The 19,682-nt window shown below is 38.2% G+C and overlaps 1 protein-coding gene across 2 annotated transcripts in view; it reads right to left on the bottom strand.

Moving 5' to 3' along the window:
- Positions 1-19,682, bottom strand: part of LOC141439595 (tumor necrosis factor alpha-induced protein 8-like protein) — an 88,906-nt gene that overhangs the window by 43,165 nt on the left and 26,059 nt on the right. The gene's annotated exons all lie outside the window — the stretch shown is intronic.

Here is a 19,682-nt window from a genome sequence, read left to right as displayed (position 1 = left end):
TTGTGTTCCTATTAATAGACGGTTTTGAAAGTTAAAGTTTTGAAGGTTTTGAAAATACGAATAGTTTACGTCCTATTCTCAGACTACCGAATATACACAAAAAAAAAGTCAGTCACGCCGTTTTGGAGGAGTTTGGTTAGAAACACCGTGACACGAGAATATTATATAAGAAGAATAAGCAGGGAAAATTATATAATAACTAATTAATAATTGCAATAAAAGCTTTTGACCCCAACTTTGTTTGAATTTACTTAGTATCATCTATTGAGAACGTTTAACTTTTTCGACAAAGTATCTCTCTCGTGCGCATTATTCGCAATGTTTAAAAAAATACAAGCTGTTGGCTGTTGTTGCAATTTATTGTAATATTGAAAACTGTACCTACTGGAAAATAATTGGCTATTTAGCCACATAGACGCCTCGCGCTTATACTCGCGTGACTTTTCTGTATCTGTTAATAGTGCGGTGGGCATAACCCAAAAACACGAAGCACCGAGAGCCTACTCCGAAGTTCGAAAATCGAAGTTCGTATAGTACCGTCCCTCTCGCTCTCGTATTAAATAGTATAAGTGTCAGAGGGACCCAACGACACGAACTTCGATTTTAGAATTTCGTAGTAGCTCTAAAAGTTGCGTGTAGCCTCCATCGATCGATAAACAGTAGTGGTATAAATTGGCACGGACATTCAGTGCTTTTGTCCTTATGCTTATACTTTTAACACGAACCTGTGTGAAAATTTTAAAAAACTAAAACAATTAAACAAAAACAAAACTGCGGGATACTACGAAAAATCAAAATCGAAGTTCGTGTTGTACCGTCTCTCTGACACTTATACTATTTAATACGAGAGTGAGAGGGATGGTACGATACGAACTTCGATTTTTCGAAATTCGGAGTAGGCCTTCTAATGCCTTTGGCTCTTCTAAATGCCCAAAAAAAAACACTAGTGAGTGATGTATTTTGCTTGTCAATGAGGGTTTTCACAAAGTGAAATATCGCTAGATGGCGTTAGTGTCGTGAGGTACCGCCCGTTTGATTTGCTTGCGATTGGCTCATTTAGTTATTTTTCATCACGCTTGCTCGTAAACAATGTCATAACATGCAGGCTACCTTGCTTGCAACCCCCCAAATAAAACCCTCGACCTTAATGTGCTTTTCATGAAACCCGTGGTCGGTAAATGAGTCATTGCCCGTACTGATACTGCTGCAGGAGCGCGCGCACGTCAGGCACATGCTGCGGAGGGAGAGGGCGGCGGGGAGCTGGCACTGCCAAGAGCGCAGTCAGCGGTATCGGCAATTTTAGTTTTTCTTTTACAAATATACAATTTTACTCGCAAATGTGATGAAAAACATTGTATGTCGCACGGGCGGTACTGGAATTACGAACATCGACTCATTAAAGCCCTCAGTCTTCGACTTCGGGCTTCTAATACTCATCATCATCATCATCCAGCCTATATCCGTCCCACTGCTGGGCACAGGCCTCCTCTCAGAACAAGAGGGCTTGGGCCATAGTTCCCACGCGGGCCCAGTGCGGATTGGGAACTTCACACACACCATTGAATTGCTTCGCAGGTTTGTGCAGGTTTCCTCACGATGTTTCCTTCACCGCAAAGCTCGTGGTAAATTTCAAATGTAACTCCGCACATGAATTTCGAAAAACTCAGAGGTGCGAGCCGGGGTTTGAACCCACGACCCTCTGCTTGAGAGGCGATAGGTCAAACCACTAGGCCACCACGGCTTACCTCTCTCTTCTAATACTCTCGTTCGTAATTCCTTATTTACCGCCCTTAAGACACAATGTACATAAATAAACAATCACGAGCAAACGTCAAACGGACCTCACCATACTAACGCCATCTAGCGATATTTTGTCTCTGTGAAAAACCCTCATTCATCTTTTCTTTATCTGGCATCAGACTGTTTGGGTCGGAAGGAATGGAGGACATGGAGGGAGGCCTTTGCCCAGCAGTGGGACACCAACCCAGATTAGATAATCAATAAATTGCTCACTATGGGCCTCAAAGTCGTTCATAAATCGAATCGAATCGATTGTCGATTAAAGTCCTTGACTTAACCGTACAAGTTACTTAGATTAAACATAATATTTTCGCGATAATATTTTTTTTTCTGGCTGTTCTTTACGGTTTTTCCAATGTGAAATCTTATTTGAAATAAAATGTTAACAATAACTTATTTATACATGTAAAGGATGTAACAAAATATTTTTCACTTCTCATGCTCGTAAAGTTCGTGTTTATGCTGGATCTAGGCGACATAAAATTATTTTTTATGTTCTAGTGCATAAAGTAAAATCTTCGTCTAAGACCAAGGCAATCAGGTGTTAACAGCCACAAACAAAAATTTTCTATATATTTTTGATAATTTTTAATTTGTATAAAACTAAAAATCAATCAAATAATTCAAAATAAATCAGTAAAACTAAATATTTATAATTATATTAGCAATGTATAAAAAATAAAAGGTACATAGTAAGTGAACAATGTTTCCACTGTTGTTATTTCATCTCCTCGCGATCGAAGTGAAAAGCAGAATGTAAAACTCGAGCATTAAACCCATTTTCCCCTGGACGTGTCTATGAACGTCTCGGTTAAAATGGCTCGTTTTGTGCTCTTGTTGTACAATCTACTATTAATAAACCTAGTTACATCAATATCCGACAGGCAACCAATAAAAACAGATACAGCAGTATCACTTTCCTATTATAATAGAAAAGGTATTTGATACGGGATCGGGGTGTCACGTACTATACTCGTATTTCGTAAAATCCATACATTTTGCTCCGTTGATAAGGGTACTTGAAGGTGACCCCGATACTATTGATTTTCGATATATTCTTACAATACGTCGAATTCTATTAAAAACCGGCAAAGTGCGAGTCGTATTCGCACACGACGGGCTCCGTACCACCATATACCTAGTGCCATCCACGAAGACGCGTGATTTACGCGTCATCGTGAATGACTATACTGAAAAACACGTTTTTGTAGACCCTTTTTGATTTTTAATCAACTGCAAACAAGGACGTTCTGAATTCTCCATTATTTATGAACCGGTTTTTAGGGTTCCGTAGCCAAAATGGCAAAAACGGAACTCTTATAGTTTCGCCATGTCTGTCTGTCTATCTGTTTGTCCGTCCGCGGCTTTGGCTTTGCTCAGGAACTATCAATGCTAGAAAGCTGTAATTTTGCACGAATATATATGTTAACTATGCCGACAAAATGGTACAAAAAAAAACATTTTTTTTAGAGTATCTCCCATATACGTAAAGTGGAGACGATTTTTTTTGGTTATCCAACCTTGTAGTGTGGGGTATCGTTGGATAGGTCTTTTTAAACCATTAGGGGGTTGCTAAAACGATTTTCGATTCAGTGTTTTTTTGCAAAATATTCAACTTTAAAGTGCAAATTTTCATTGAAATCTAGCGTCGTCGTCGTCCCCCTCTAAAATCTAAACCGGTGGGTGGAAAAATTTGAAAAAAATCAGGATGGAAGTAAGTATATCAAACTTACAAGTAAAACTATAACGGTTCAGTTTTCTTGAGAATTATTAGTAGTTTAACAGTAAACAGCAGCCTAAGGTATAAAATATACCTAAACTTGGAATATCCGTACAAAATACTAAATCCTTAGAAAAATATTACTTAATTTTTTCGTAATCGCTACGGAACCCTATTTCGAGCGTGTCCGACACGCTCTTGGCCGGTTTTTTTGTCAGGATATACCTCCCGTTTAGTCCTGGTGAAATGTGACGAAGGAAATTCTTTGAAGTCAGGATTTTTTGTTAAAAAAAAAATCTGATTAACGGCCGTATAACACACGCTATGGCAATTTTAAGACTACATTCTGCAGTTTAATATGCCGTCTCAACGCTGTACGGATTGACGGACATACAGCGAAGGCTTAGAAATAAGATCCCGTTGGGTACCTTCTAGGTTCGTTCGTTGAAGATCAGTAGTGAACCTTCATGACGACTTTCAAGGGGAAATAATGTGGTTGTTCCCTTTGACTTCCACACCGCACTGCTGGAGTCTGCATTAGACAGTAGGCATTAGACAGTGTTCTGTGTGTCTTAGTCACCTTTTACGAAACCCACAGGAATCGATGGGTTTGTCTTAAAACCAGTCACGGCACCCGTGTACGGAACCCTAAAACTGATATTAAGGTCTGGAATGGATTATCATAGTTGCGGTGCGGTTGGCTGGATACTACTTGAGGCGGGAAAGTAGATTTATTGTATGAGGATATTTTCATAATAATTTGAAATATGCACCAAAGTCAGTGGCTATCCGCTACATAATTTTTATTGTGCTATCTAAATTGGTACCCTAAGCTTTCTAGTACTGAATGCCGCTAAGCTAAGCCGAGGATCGACAAACGGACGAGCATAGAAAAATTATAAGGTTCTCGTTTTGCCATTATAGCTACGGAACCCTAAAAAGTGTTGTGCTGTAAACAAGCGACAGTCAAATTTTATTCAGATTAAAAGCAAAAGCTACTCGCTGCGAAATAACAAATCTGAGCAAAACGAACTCAAATTGCGTCGTAGAGCGTGCTACGAAATATACGATGCCTACGCCGTAGCAGTGTCTACGCCACGCGAGCGCGTATTAAACAAATTGAATCGTGACATTTAAAAAGAGCGGAGGTGTCTTTATTAAAGATTTAGTTCACCCACGCGGGATTATGGTATAGTGAGTTGCAAAGGAAACAAAAAAAACTAGAAAGAACTAGAAAACTAACCTAACCAACAAAAAGTTGGAAAACCCCTGACATAAAATTGTCACTTCAAGACACACAGACATACAGATACGCAGACACACATAGCGGTCAAACTTATAACACCCCTCTTTTTGCGTCGGGGCTAAAAAGAAGAACTAAAAAGTAAAATATATAAAATATATTATTTTTGCTAACTGAACTTTTTGTTGACTGAACCTGCTATTAAACCAACATATGTTTACCAAATTTTAAGTAAATTCGACCACTGAATGTAGATCAAAGATAGCTTGCAACATTTGAAGCAAATAAAAAAGTAACTAAAAAACATTTTAAAAAATCTGAAGTAAATAGAACATCTATATTAAGGTCCCTGGTGGATGCAAGTGGCGAGTTGTCTTTCATTGTGCGTTCTAAGTAGAAGCTTTTGTTCAGCATTTGACGTTTTCCGGCTCATTATGACGCTGGCAACGCAGTGGTAATGCTGTTGTATTGCGGGTGCACGAGTGCCTGTTTGACAATGTATGAAACTCGAAGCAACATAAACATTCATATATTACTTTGTCACGGTGACGGTACCAGGCAAGAACAAAAGAACAGTGGAAAACTTCGGAACGACGAGCGCGGGTGTAAAACGTGCTGTTGAACTAGTGCTGGGCTGGTTTTACTGGAATCTAGTTATCGATTATAAGTTATTATATTATTACTACTTGTTATCCGCGTAAAAGTATGAATATACACAAAAAAAAACATAAAAATCGGTCAAGCGTGGGTCAAGCCGTTTCGAAGGAGTTTGGTCACAAACATTTTTGACCCGAGAATTGTTTATATTAGAAGATGTTATTGACTTTACCGACGGCACCACAAGCGTAAGCCAAGTTAGAAAACTGGTTTTTACTAAATTACCAAATGAATTCTCGAAAACGACATCATTTTCTTTCATTTGAAAAACAGCCACAAAGCCACATACCTGCACACGCACGTACGCACGCACATACTCACAAACTTTCGTATTTGAGTTTTTAGAACTAGAAGTTCTAAACCTGTTACTTCGTTACTCTGGATCCACAATAAATAATTGATTTAGTACGCAAAGTAGCGACAGGGTCAACCAATTATCGATTACCTTCTTTTTTCAAAGTCAGATAAAAATACATAGTGTTAAAGAATGTGGATTCGCCGATATAATTTTGGATATAACAGGATCATTTCTGTTTAATTAAAAAATTATATCTTATATATAACTTACAAAATATTTTTACAAAAAAAGTGAGCCTGTTTAACCTTTCTTTTTATGACTTACACAAAATTGGTCTAGCACACATATTGCACTGTTTGCAACTGTCGATAGTTGATACATCAAGAGCCAGACCCATCACTGGTTTGTAGCGAAGGACGTCGTAAACGCGTTACGATGCAGGTGTGTAGCGGTATTTGCTTGACCAGCACTGAACCGACAATGTTGGGTTGACGCCTTTAAACATGTTTGATTGCAGCCAACACCACAGGTATCATCATCATCATCATCGTCAGTCCAACGACGTCCACTGCTAGGCAGGCAGTGGCGGATCCAGCTTTACAGCCAGAGGGGGGTCACATGTTCATTCTAGTTATTTTTTCCCAAATAAGTTTGAAACCTATTGTAAAGTAACATTAATCAAATAACAAAATTAATTCCCTCTTTTAAAATCAACGAGTTTACAAATATATCTAGTGTCACCCTAAACCCCAAGGCTCGGATACCGGTTGAATTTCCAAACCGTTATCATGTACTTGGCGCAAAACCTTTTCATTTTGGTTTCGTTCGCGAAACCGTTATTTTTAAACCGGTTTTTAAGGGAACATTTCCATAAAGTTCTTATCGGATTAACCGGTTTAGAACAATAAAAACCGGGTTATTCCGGCGCAGGATCGGCCGCCGGCCGGCCAGCTGTCACTCGTCGAATAAACCGGTTTATTTAGGTTATAGCTAAGTTCTTAAAAACGTTCGCGTTCTTATGAAAGTTCGGAGTCAAAAAGAAAAAAACCAGTATTTACCGATATTTTATAAACCGGTTCCGAGCCTTGCTAAACCCAACTCATCTCTGGACCCACCCTTGAAGACAGGCCTTTATAAAGAACACCACAATGACCGGTGTTGCACTGCCCGTTCCAACGGTCTCGTGCGACCATCACCAGCTCATGAGTCCACCTTGTGGAGGCCTTCTCACGCACACTCGCACTCATCTTTTTCTGTAAAACGCTAAGATAAGGAAAGAGAGATAGGGCATTATAGAACCTGTCTATGCTAAAATGACGCGTGCCTCACTCAACTAAATCAGTTCATTATGACTAGGTAGGTAGACAGCAAATCTTTACATTACAATAACCGTCCGTAAAGGGCCCGTTAGACTTTGGCGGACCAGGCGGTTATTGTAAGATTCGCTGTCTAAGTAGTCATAATGAACTGATTTAGTTGAGTGAGCGACGCGTCATTTTAGCTCTACATAGGCTCCATCTCAGGGGCCTTGTTTCCTTTGCCCCCCATCCACCAACTATACCATGAACACTTCATTCCGACCGCTGTCCACAAAACAGGCGTGATAATCACGTGTTTATAGAGCGATTAAGTCCATAAAAGCACTTGGTACCAGTGAAAGCATACCGTAACGTTATATTACAGGCTACTGAGCGTTGCGACAAAGCGACAAACAATAAGTAACGCGACGCCGTCCACAGCGTACGACAGACGGTACAGACAGAAACTCATTCTTTTTTTTTATTTTAGTAATTTGTTTGACTCTACAGTTCAACTGGCTCAGAAGTTTAAAATTATCGTAAGATACATGTACAGTGTTAATGCCTGATAGCCCTGACCTGCTGAAACCCCGCTGTCACCTTTGTTACAAAGTTTAAGATGACAACCACTGGGACAGTGATCAGCACTCGGCCGTTTAACTTAGCTACACTTTATCCGTGTGAAATATAATAGCAAAAAATACATTATTTAAATAGTTTATTCCGAAATGTGCGAATTTAATCAATCTTGAATAGAAGTTACGTTTCAAAAAACTATTAGAATACAAAAAAATACGAGTGTGAACTACAGGGAATGTAATCGTATGTGAAGAAATACAGTTTTTTTTTTGAGATTTAAAAAATACAGTCAGCTTAGCTAAATATTATGTAGTCGGTAAAATTCAGTACTGATAGGCATAAAATTAAAGTAACCAAATAATTCCCTGTTATCAATCTCCAATTTCATCTGCTGATATAATTATACTTACTACAGGCAGCGAGCAGCACAATAATAATCTCAAGAACATTTCCCGTGGTCTATTCTAAATCTCGTAAAACCAGGGGTGCGATTCCATCGCCGCTCTGACTCCCAGTAGCCTGCGACCTCATTAATGTCGCGTGCGACTAAATAACGAGCGACTTGACATTTACCTGCGCTGCCTCACTTGTGGGAACAAAGGGACGGCTGCTTTGTGATCTCAAGAATGCCGTCCCTGTCGCTGACAATCATATTGGAAGCAATTATGACGAGATGTTTAGCTTAGCTTTGTGGTACTTTTCATAACAATTCTGTGTTTGACTACTTTGTGAATCAAAGCCTTTGATGAATTATAACGGATCAAAGCTTGTCATTGCGTGTTAAAGAACGGAAAAAAAGATTAAGCTGTAATAAATATAACTAAGCAGACAAATTAAATATATATCTTTACTAAATAAGATTTCCTTAGACATGATTTACAAAACACAAAAATTTTAAAATCCAGTCCTTGATCTTTATCTTCCACAAAGATCGACACCCACAAAACCTTTCCTGACTTATAATCTGAGTTGAACCGATTATTTTTTAATTTTCCTAAATTGCTATATTTAGTTTTAGATATCATAGCTCTATTTAATATCATTTCCAAAGCACCATTTGAATGTTGTACAAAATCACCTGCCTGTTATTTTCTTTGAACAAAGGCGTAGTAATTTACCAACAAGAACTAATTTAACTTAGTACAATTAATAACAGCAGCGTGAAACACTAGACCAAGCTATCGCCTAGTTTCATAAGTCCTTGAATAGTAGAGCGAGGTACAGGATGTTTAAAAAAAAAGGAGAAATAAACTACGGTAAGTAATTGCACGCTACGTTAAAACTATTTTTAACGTGACACGTTTAGATTGTGACAGCTACGTAAGGTAAATGTCCTAGTGTCGCCATACTAATACCCAGTAGTGATACAACCTCTGTCACCTCTACTGCTAATAACATCAATATAAAATGATAACTACTGGGATATTGACTTAGTACTAGTACTTAAACCTTACTACTGTTCTATAATTTTTAGATCGTGCTAGAGAACAGGATTAGAAATAGAATATTGATATTTATTCACTTGATTTTTTGCAAACTCGAAGTAAAAACCTACACCCAACACGGGTAATATGAACTTTTACCTACCCAATAAGACTAGATATCATAACCATACACTAACAACCTGAACCTTTTCCCACAGATTTGTTCCCACTCTGTATCTATCCCTGAAACTTGACCTGTTACCGACTTGCTAGACGTGGAAATATTGCTAATTGCATTATATTGCCTTGCACTATATTATATTTAATAGCACAAGGCCTAAGTGCACTCAACGGCATGAGGTTACCCTAGGTAATACGATTACGGGGTCATGCTTTTGGATGTATCACGCTACACCATATAAAGTAGATACTTTTTGTTGTATTTAACAAATGTGGCCGTCGTTATTATTGCATGAAAAACCTTCGTACCAAATTACATGTCTCTAAATTTTACAGATGATTTTTGGAATTTTTGCCGATGCCGTGGAAATATCGAGATAAAATGCACCCTGTATACATGTTATATTCGCAAAATATACCAAAATGTCATTTTAATCCGTCCAGTCGTTATAGCGTGGAAGAGTTAAAAACACAGACGCCATATTACATCGCCATTGGCATTTACAACATTAAAAGGATGTGTAGCCCTAACTTTGGCTGTGGTCTATTTTACTCAAGACAATCATCGGTGTCAATTTCTTTCAAAAACAAAAGCCACCTCGTACAAACCTTTAAGACACCAGGTGTTTGCGCTCATTTAACACGAGTCTAAGTCATGACTCATACCCGAAACACATGAAAGTCATGTGATGTGAGACACCATGAATCATGAAAACAAATTGCCTTAGCCGTTCAAACTAATGGTGTTCGTTAACTTAAAAGAATAAATGATTGTCCATGGAAAAAGTTACCTTGAGACACCTGGTGATTACGCTTTATGTACAAGTCAAATGTGAAATAGCGTAACCGCCAAGTGGTAATAAAATCGATTTTTCCGTGAACTGATATAGATTTCTATTGCTATCCTACGTCGGAAAAGAAAACGAAAAATACTAAACTTATTGTAATTACTAGGGCCCGGAATTTCGCATGAGGCTATTGACAGACTGTAGAGAGCAGCTTTTTATCGATGTTATCGACAAATCGATAGTTTTAATTTTTATTTTTAATACTTTATAATACATTCATCATCATCATCATCCCAGCCTATATACGTCCCACTGCTGGGCACAGGCCTCCTCTCAGAACAAGAGGGCTTGGGCCGTAGTTCCCACGCGGGCCCAGTGCGGATTGGGAACTTCACACGCACCAATGAATTGCTTCGCTGGTTTGTGCAGGTTTCCTCACGATGTTTTCCTTCACCGCAAAGCTCGTGGTAAATTTCAAATGTAATTCCGCACATGAATTTCGAAAAACTCAGAGGTGCGAGCCGGGGTTTGAACCCACGACCCTCTGCTTGAGAGGCGATAGGTCAAACCACTAGGCCACCACGGCTTATAATACAATTCAATAATACATTATTGTAAATATATTTTTTCTTGGTATATTATTATTATAAAATACTTTATATTGGCTATGGTAAGAACTGAAGGAATACAATATATATTTTCTCTTTTATTTTATCAAACGGTACGCAAAACAAGCTACCTAACGTTAAGTAGTCTCAGAGGGATCTCTTCTCAAGTTATAAATATAAAGGTATTGTATTACAGTGATTTCAATAAAGCAATTAAACAGATTACCTAAACTTTCCGATATCATCGGAAAGTTTGAGGTTTTTTTTAATTTAAAAAACTATCGATTTGCCGATAACATCGATAAAAGGCGGTACTCTCTCCCTATAATCTGTCAATAGCCGCACGCAAAATTCCGTGCCCTAGTTATTACAATAAGACCTATTTCCTATTTATACCGAATACTTTAAATGTACCTATGTGTTATTCAACCATACAGATCATTTTTTCACGGCTGCCCAAAGAAAAAAAAGTGTATTGGTAAACCAAACATCTCATCCACTTTTTAATTATGGTACTAGCATGAAACTTGGCATTTATACGTGCCAAAAATATGACTAAATTTTAGGCAACCTAACATGTCCCAACTAGGGCATGGATACCGGTATTCGGTATTACCGAAAAACCGGGATACCGGTCATTTTTTCCCTCTTTTAATACCGGTATTAAATATCTACAAAACCGGTTTTTCGGTATTTTGACTTGTGCTTAAAATAGTAATAGTCGACTTTAATTTCAAACAAGAAAGCACTTTTAATAACTTGTCTTCAGACTTATGGCTTTTGAAGTTACTTACCTCTTAATCTACTTTCAAATTTCAAATTTACCGCGCACAAGTTTGCTTTGCTTATTTGTAGTGTAAGCTTTCTCGAAGTTGGACCTACCTAACTGGACCGTTTGTCCCAGGTATACATAGTCGTCAACAACTTCGAGCGCAGAGCCCCCGACTATTGCGGGAGTTGGGACAACATGGACATTAGTTAGACATGACTTTCGTCTTGCCCATGTTAATTTTTAGGCCAACTCGGTCGGAAACTGCTGAGGTCGGCGAGCATAGCACTGAAGTCTTCCATGGTCTCAGCCATGACTACAATATCGTCGGCGAATCGAAGGCGAGTGAAGTACCCGCCATTAATGTTGATGCCTCGTCCTTTCCAGTCCAGAACCTTAAAAGCATCCTCCAATGCAACGGTGAACAGTTTCGGAGCGATCACATCTCCTTGTCTGACTCCCCGCTGCAGAGGAATAGGCTTCGTGCTCTGGTCATGTAATCGGACGGACATAGTGGCGTTTTTGTACAGACACTAGACACTTCAACACTCCGATATACCGGTAGTCAACTGCACCGCTGGAGAGCCTGCATCACAGCCCAAGTCTCGATCGAATCGAAGGCTTTCTCGTAGTCCACAAATGCAAGGCAAAGGGGGAAGTTATACCCTTCGGTCTTCTGTATAACCTGCCGCAACGTACATGTGGTCTACGGTACTATAGGTTTTCGGAAGCCGGCTTTTTCGGGAGGCTGGAAACCGTCAAACCTGCTTGCGAGACGATTTGTGATGACCCTGAAAAACAGCTTGTAAACATGGCTCAGAAGTGAGATGGGTCTATAATTCTTCGGCAAGGTGTTATCACCATTTTGAAGATGAGCACCACCACTGTCTTCTGTTCCATGCTTTCGGTGTTCCCCCTTGGTGGAGGACGGAACTAAACGGCGTCTTAAGGTCCTTAAGGACTGGTTTTCCACCCGCCTTCAAGAGTTCGGCTGTAATTTCATCGTCACCCGGGGCTTTGTCATTCTTAAGCTATTTGAGGGCCATACTAATCTCGTACAGGCTGACGTCTGGGATGTCTTTGTGATAGTGTCGGGTTAATCTAGCCCTCGGGTCTTTAGCTAGATTTTCGACGGGTGTTCGGGTTGTCGTGTCGCTATCCATAAAACCTCTCGTTTTCCCCCAACAGCTCAGGTTTGGATGAAATGATTCTGCCGTCGTCGGTCTTCAACTTCATTAACCGGCTTTGACTTACAGACAGATCCCTGGTAAACACCTTAGAGCCTCTGATACGCTCAATAGCCTCTTCAATGCTATTTATTAGTATTAAATCGGCGTACATCGCGCTTCAGAGATTTTGAGATCTGCCTATTGAACTGCTGATAGCGACAATTAAGCGTCACCAGAAGACTGTAGCAGCATCTCACGCCTCACCTCCATGAGCCTAAGGCCAGAGCGCGAGAGCTTATTGGTTCTAGTACGGCGGGTTTTGAAGAAGTTAGATCCGATCGTATGGACAGCTTCCACAAACCCGTCGTTGTAATCGTCCACGTCGCTACCTAGGCATTCGAAATGGCTTTGAAGTTTGAGCTGAAAGCTCTCGGGGTTTTGGAGCTGAGCTGGTTCCGGGCGGAGCGAAGATTTCATCAGTAAGAGACCTTTCAAGCTTGAACTGGATATTTAATGAGCCTCGTACAATCGAAAGAAATTATGCGAAAATTTGGTTGGGAACTAATAATCGGTGAAACAATTCCAATTCCATATTATATAAGTATTAGTTAACAATTAACAACTTAAGTTTTTTATTTTAATACTTGCTCATTAAAAGGGAAGTTTATTAATTAATTGCTTTTCATGTATATTGGTTATATTTCAACAAAACAACAGACTTATACAGAAAGAAAGAAAAATAAAGGGAAAATATGGAAAATACCGAAAAATTACCGAAATACCGGGATACCGGTTTTCAAAATTTGAATACCGGAATAATACCGGTATTGCCATCAAGCCCAATACCGCATAGCCCTAGTCCCAACATGGCTAAAACCCTGACAAGACATCACTCACTAGTCCAGTAGGATATAAGTGTTATGGTGGCTTTACCAGATTTTCATCTGCATCCAATTTCATAGAGGAATTGGACCGCTTTGCTTTGCAAAACGTGTTCTTTAACATCCGATCCCGACATCGGATCCGAAACAATCATATCAAGTGCGCAGACATCGGATCGGACGACGGAAATACTCTTCAATTGATATCACAGTATCTTCACATCGAAAGGAAGAAATAATATAAAACAATAAACAATCTACATACTATTGGCTGTGTGTGCTGCAGACCTCATGTTTTTTTTTTTATATTTAGCACTCCGTCTTCTGGCGAGGGTTGGGTGTTCCGTAAATTATTTATTGTATTGTGAATATTTGCTAGTTTGATTATATCGACATTGGAAAGGAAAAACAGTAAAAGGGCCAAAATGCTACTTTTGGGTTTTTTTTTTTTGCTATAATTTTCATATTATACATACTACCTTTACTTTCTCTTATTATTAAATCAGTGTGGGGTAAGCTCGATTTTAAAACAACATCCTAAAGAAATAATGAACATGGTAACGAGCGAGTTTATTCTAACCTAAAACAATCCTCATAATTGCTCCGTAAAAATAAACGGAAGCGACAGCTACTTTAAACATTCTACTCCAGACACAGCTAGGAATTGAGACTCTATACAGTAGTGATAAGGTGCAAAACTGCTCAGTGCTTTAAATCTCACCTCATTACCACAGACAATGATCTATTTAATATTATTTTATATTCCCGACGGCATTTAATTTATGTGAGAATTAGTCAAGTTAATTATTTAATTATTCAGAAGACGTGTTGCGTAAGTAAATTCAATGCTACTAATATAATAAACTAGCTGTTACCCGCGACTTTGTTTCATAGAATTGGTTTTTTTTTTGCAGGAACTATAAAAATTACCGGGATAAAAACTATCCTATGCCCTTCCCCGGGACTCAAACTAACTGTATAGCGAATTTCATCTAAATTGGTTCAGCGGTTTAGACGTGAAAAAGTAACAAACAAACAGACTTACAAAACTTTCGCGGTTTATAATATTTGTGGGAATAGTGGGAATGGGAAAGATTGTGGGTGTTTATCACCCTTTCACGTTAAAATAGGTGAATGTAGATAAAATTTGGCACATATATAGTTTAAAACCTGAAATAACACATAAGCTATTTTTTATCCCGATATTCCCAGTATGAGTCAGTGTCCACGGGGCAAATTCATTAAATTCCATAATTTCAATTCAAATGCCAGATGGTTAGTGCGAGTGAAGCAGCGGGCTAGTAAATACTTATAATTTCTTTATTCCATAAGGGCAGTGTGAACAACAATAAAAACACAAGCTTTTGCTTCTAATTAGAAGAAAATGTTTAATATCTGTGGCATGGCATTGTGAAATTGGTATAAAGTCGGTATATTGAAGCATTAGATTATTCAAAATCAAAACTTAATTTGTAAGCAGGCCGCAAAGGACTCATTTACGTGTCACTATTTTAAACTTCCAGCGCTCTCGGAAAGACCATATTTCCCAAAAAGAATGCGCCGCAAGAAGCCTATTTGGCAGAAAATCAGTTTTACAAAACAAAATATATAATTACAATTTACTTGACTACAAAAGCTAACAAAGTTAATTAAAAATATATAAAATCAAGTCCCTTTAATTATCATACTGTTATCACGAAGCGTTAACTTCAAATAATGAAATTGAAAGCTTTTACTTTTCCTCATTCGTATCGTACCTACACAGCATAAGCTCATGTCTCTATGCAAAACAACTAAATCCGATTTCCCGTTGCTGCGCAAAAGGCAAAGCAACTAACAGACTTTCTCGTATTACGAGTACATAGATATAGTAAATATTTCGTTTACGCGTGGCGTGTTGAAAATAATGATTTCCCGCGCTTCAGCGGGATCATTTGGGACCTCGTTTGCCCGGTTATCACGTATTTTTGGGACCAAACATGGGCTGCGGATGATGTCAACGACCTTCGAGAACGTTCCAAGCTTTTCCAAGAATAATATTCAAACGCCCTTCATATGGGGATTTGGAGTTAGGGAAGTAAAAGTATTTTATGTGGAAAATTCTATTGGGAAGTGTTTTATGTCTGTTGACGACAATTTTAAGGGTTTTCTTTATACAAGCTTTAAATACTGCTTGTAATTCTGAAACTAATAATACAAAACAAATCCTGTGATTATGTACATTTATACCCACTACCAGTGATCCGATTTCCGATTGAATAAAAATTTGATACTTACATGTAGGTATAATCTCTGATGAAAATGCAAAACTTGATTGACAGACAAACAGACGATGTAGATATCCTATACGGGCTCCGTTTTAACTACAATCTTTTTAACTCGTTTATTTTTAACCACTTGCAGTGGTCGGATTGATTTTTTGGTATGTATACATAACTAGGCTAGATGACAGTAAATATACCTAGAGTCTACGCTTGTATCAAAAGTTAAAAAAATTGCTGCGAAAAATGTACCTGCATTGAAATATCGAATCCTATATGAGCCACGGCCGAAGCATACAAGTTTTATACTCCGAGTACGAGTAATATACTTTGCGACAGATCTTAACGAACGTGGCTAAGGCTGCGTCGCAACCGGAGATGTGCGAGGAGTATTGCATTCCGAGGGATGTGTTTTTCATGAACCAATAGAACGCTTAATTTTTTTTTTGCATATCTTTGTGCGATGGTTAAACCTACCACCTTAAATAAAAATTATAATTATTGTATCCATTCATTCCAAATAATCAAGTAAAATTATAAACATTGACTGCAACAATCCTATTAATTAAGGATTAGTTTAGTAGTTAATTAATGTAATGTACGTGTATTTATTATTGAAATAAAAAGTTTTTTTTTTACATATCCTCGCACAGCACCGCTTTAATGGAAACAGCTGAGCGGACCGAGACGAGGTAAATGAAGCGTTTCTATTGGTTTAAAACTCTCGCAACACATCCTAGCAGATCTCTGGTTGAAACGCAAAACTTCACTTTTTACGATTCGCCTAAAAGTCGCTGTTAGAACAATGCAAGTAAGTCAGTACTTGTATTGTACTGTTAGTTCATTTTTTTGAGATTAAAGCACTATAATATAAAAGCTATAAATTAACTATGGATAAAACATAGCGTCCTCGCGCGAACGTCACCCACGTTCGTTAAGATGTCGCACAGTACAAGTATTGTGTTTATGACATCCGTTTTAACGTGTATCAACTCAACAATAAATGTAAGATGTTGATACCAGAACGTTTTGTTTTGAATACAATGTAATACATTCTGTATTATGTAACATTAATCATGTGGACTCATAATTTGATGGAGAATAAGAAGCCAGCGATTGTGGAAACGAGTTAATAAGCAATATAATAAGAATTGAAACGTTTTATTACCAATTGTTGCTTTGTTGCTGAATTAGCAATTCATGTTCTCCGTATAATTTTACGTGATATAATTTACTTTTGCCATAACAACAACTAGTATAACTTCCATGGATCCAAGTATAATGTATTAATAAAGCTACGACATACAAGGATAATTAAGATTGGGTTTAATATTATGAAAATATTATACAATATATGTATATAATATGAAATGAACGTAAAGCATTTGTGCGAAGGCGATAGTTAATTAGAACCATTTACTATTTTATTAATTATAAATATATCTTCTGTTATTATATCACTAAACATTCTATCCTTTCAACGTTACATTGAAGCGTCTGGTTTAGAAGCGTTGACTCGCTAGTAAACTATGAATTGCGAATATCTTTGTCACAATAACACATATATTCGAATCACAATAAAATAGTTCTATCGTCATCAACCAACACCATGTACAATAGGCATTCTTTATATTTCTGCCGAGCCGAGCCCGGCAATCGGACCTTGTCATTGAGTTCATTGTTTCTGCTTGCTTACAACACCTTGCTAGGGGTAGGCCATCATTCACACTACGATATTTTGTCTCCTTACTACAATTTTAATAAAATACAGCTTAAGGCTAATAATATCCTACTATCCCACTAATATTCCATCCCAGCCTATATACGTCCCACTGCTGGGCACAGGCCTCCTCTCAGAACAAGAGGGCTTGGGCCATAGTTCCCACGCGGGTCCAGTGCGGATTGGGAACTTCGCACGTACCATTGAATTGCTTCGCAGGTTTGTGCAGGTTTCCTCACGATGTTTTCCTTCACCGCAAAGCTCGTGGTAAATTTCAAATGTAATTCCGCACATGAATTTCGAAAAACTCAGAGGTGCGAGCCGGGGTTTGAACCCACGACCCTCTGCTTGAGAGGCGATAGGTCTAACCACTAGGCCACCACGGCTTCCCACTAATATTATAAATGCGAAAGTTTGTAAGTCTGTCAATATTTGTTTGTTACTCCATTACGTCAAAACCGCTGAACCGATGTAGATGAAATTCGGTACACAGATAGTTTAGTTTAGGTAGTTACGGGAACGGACATAGGATAGTTTATATCCCGGGAAATGGAATAGTTCCGGTGGGATAGCGATGAAAGAATTCTACGCGGACAGAGTCGCGGGTAACAGGCTAGGTATGAAATGAAATAGAGATATTACTTATAGTTTAATTAAATGCGAAAGTTTGATGTTGCTTGTGTTTGTTACTCCTTCCAACTAAAACAGCTTAATGGAAGTTAGATGGATCTGTATGAAATTTGAACTCAGACCTGCAATAACACATCAAATCATCGCAGCCTACATACGACCCACTGCTGGGTAGAAGCCTCTTCTCAGAATAAGAGGGCTTGGGCCGTAGTTCCCACGCGGGCCCAGTGCGGATTGGGAACTTTAAACACCATAGAATTGCTTTGCATTTACCTAGCTAAACCCGGGATGCATAATAAAGAATACTATCATACAAATAATGGCATAGGGCACTGCCTGCAGTATCGATCGGCCTTCGCGGAGCGGCTGCAGCTGTCATGGCAACCGCAGACTCCTCGCAGGACCTTCTCGACGATTTATCTAAATACAAGCCTATACTTGCGGCTTGTACCATCCAGCCAAATATGTGGACTACCTTCCTAAAGTTGATAATCGCTTGCATGAGTATTTCTCAAAAAGTTGTCGTCATGAAATTGACAAGAATTCAGTTTTGTCAACAAATTATTAACCCTAAGGGCGAGATCATAAAACATAAACTACATAAAACATCCAAAATTTCTTGGCGTCAGGAAAACGTCACGAAATCTTGTGAGGAAAAAATCGTAATTTTGTAACTACATCAAAACTTTCTATTGGATCCAACAACAAAGATTATTTGACCTTTTTTCACCTTTACCACAAGGGTTCGTATTAAAAAAAAAATACTTATTTTTTGTGGTGAAATAGCGTCAGGATTTTTTTTAAATGTACAACTTTTTGAGAAACAGTCGCTATGTCATAAAACAATAATGCCAATAAATGTGTGTGTCAACTTGAAAGTTCGACTTTAGCGACATATTCATTTGATAGGAACTTGTTTAAATTTGATAGACTACTTATTTGGCTGATGGTAGTCTAGCAGTTGAATTGAAATTCCAGGATTTCGCACAAAAATCCGTGGAAATTCCTAAAAATTTCATCGTGGATTAAATTAACTTTGCATAAAAAAACATACGTGCAGACAGAATTAGATAAACTGTGTTAACCCCTTCTTTTGCAAATATTTATGACAGAACGGTGCTCAATTTTATCCATTACTTAAAAAATCAGTGACCGTAGGTACGTTAGCATATCAGTTCCAGCATAAATGCAAAATTGTAACAGAAAAAAACAAAAGATAGTTATATGCCAGTATTTATTTCTTATTATATTCAATCATAGGTTCAGGGGGCCTACCACGCTCTCTTAATACGATTCAGTTTAGACTCTAAACTGAACTGCATCGCTATTTCGTACCACGACGTTACTTTTGCGATTCAGTTAAAGCACGGTTCAGCGACAGCGATACAGACATTTTCATTCACTCACTTCAAGCCATCTTCAAGCGGTTTTCGTACCATGACGCTTAACTTGAGTAGGAATTGAATCGCTTCAGTGTCAAATTTAGTGATTCAGTATAAGTTACTCATTCTGTCAATTCTTTTGGAATTTCAAGTGTTTTACTTGGAATATTTTTAAATTTCAAGAACTTTTAAACTTTTATTCAAGTTTTATAACTTTTCATAGGTACTCACGACATTGTGCTTCTTAACTCCTCATTGATAAAACTAATTTTGTC

The sequence above is a fragment of the Choristoneura fumiferana genome, chromosome 21 (genome assembly GCF_025370935.1).
Source record: "Choristoneura fumiferana chromosome 21, NRCan_CFum_1, whole genome shotgun sequence".
In the NCBI taxonomy this organism is placed as follows: Eukaryota; Metazoa; Arthropoda; class Insecta; order Lepidoptera; family Tortricidae; genus Choristoneura; species Choristoneura fumiferana.
The sequence above is the reverse complement of the archived record's forward strand: the minus strand, read 5'-3'. Positions and strand labels throughout refer to the sequence as shown.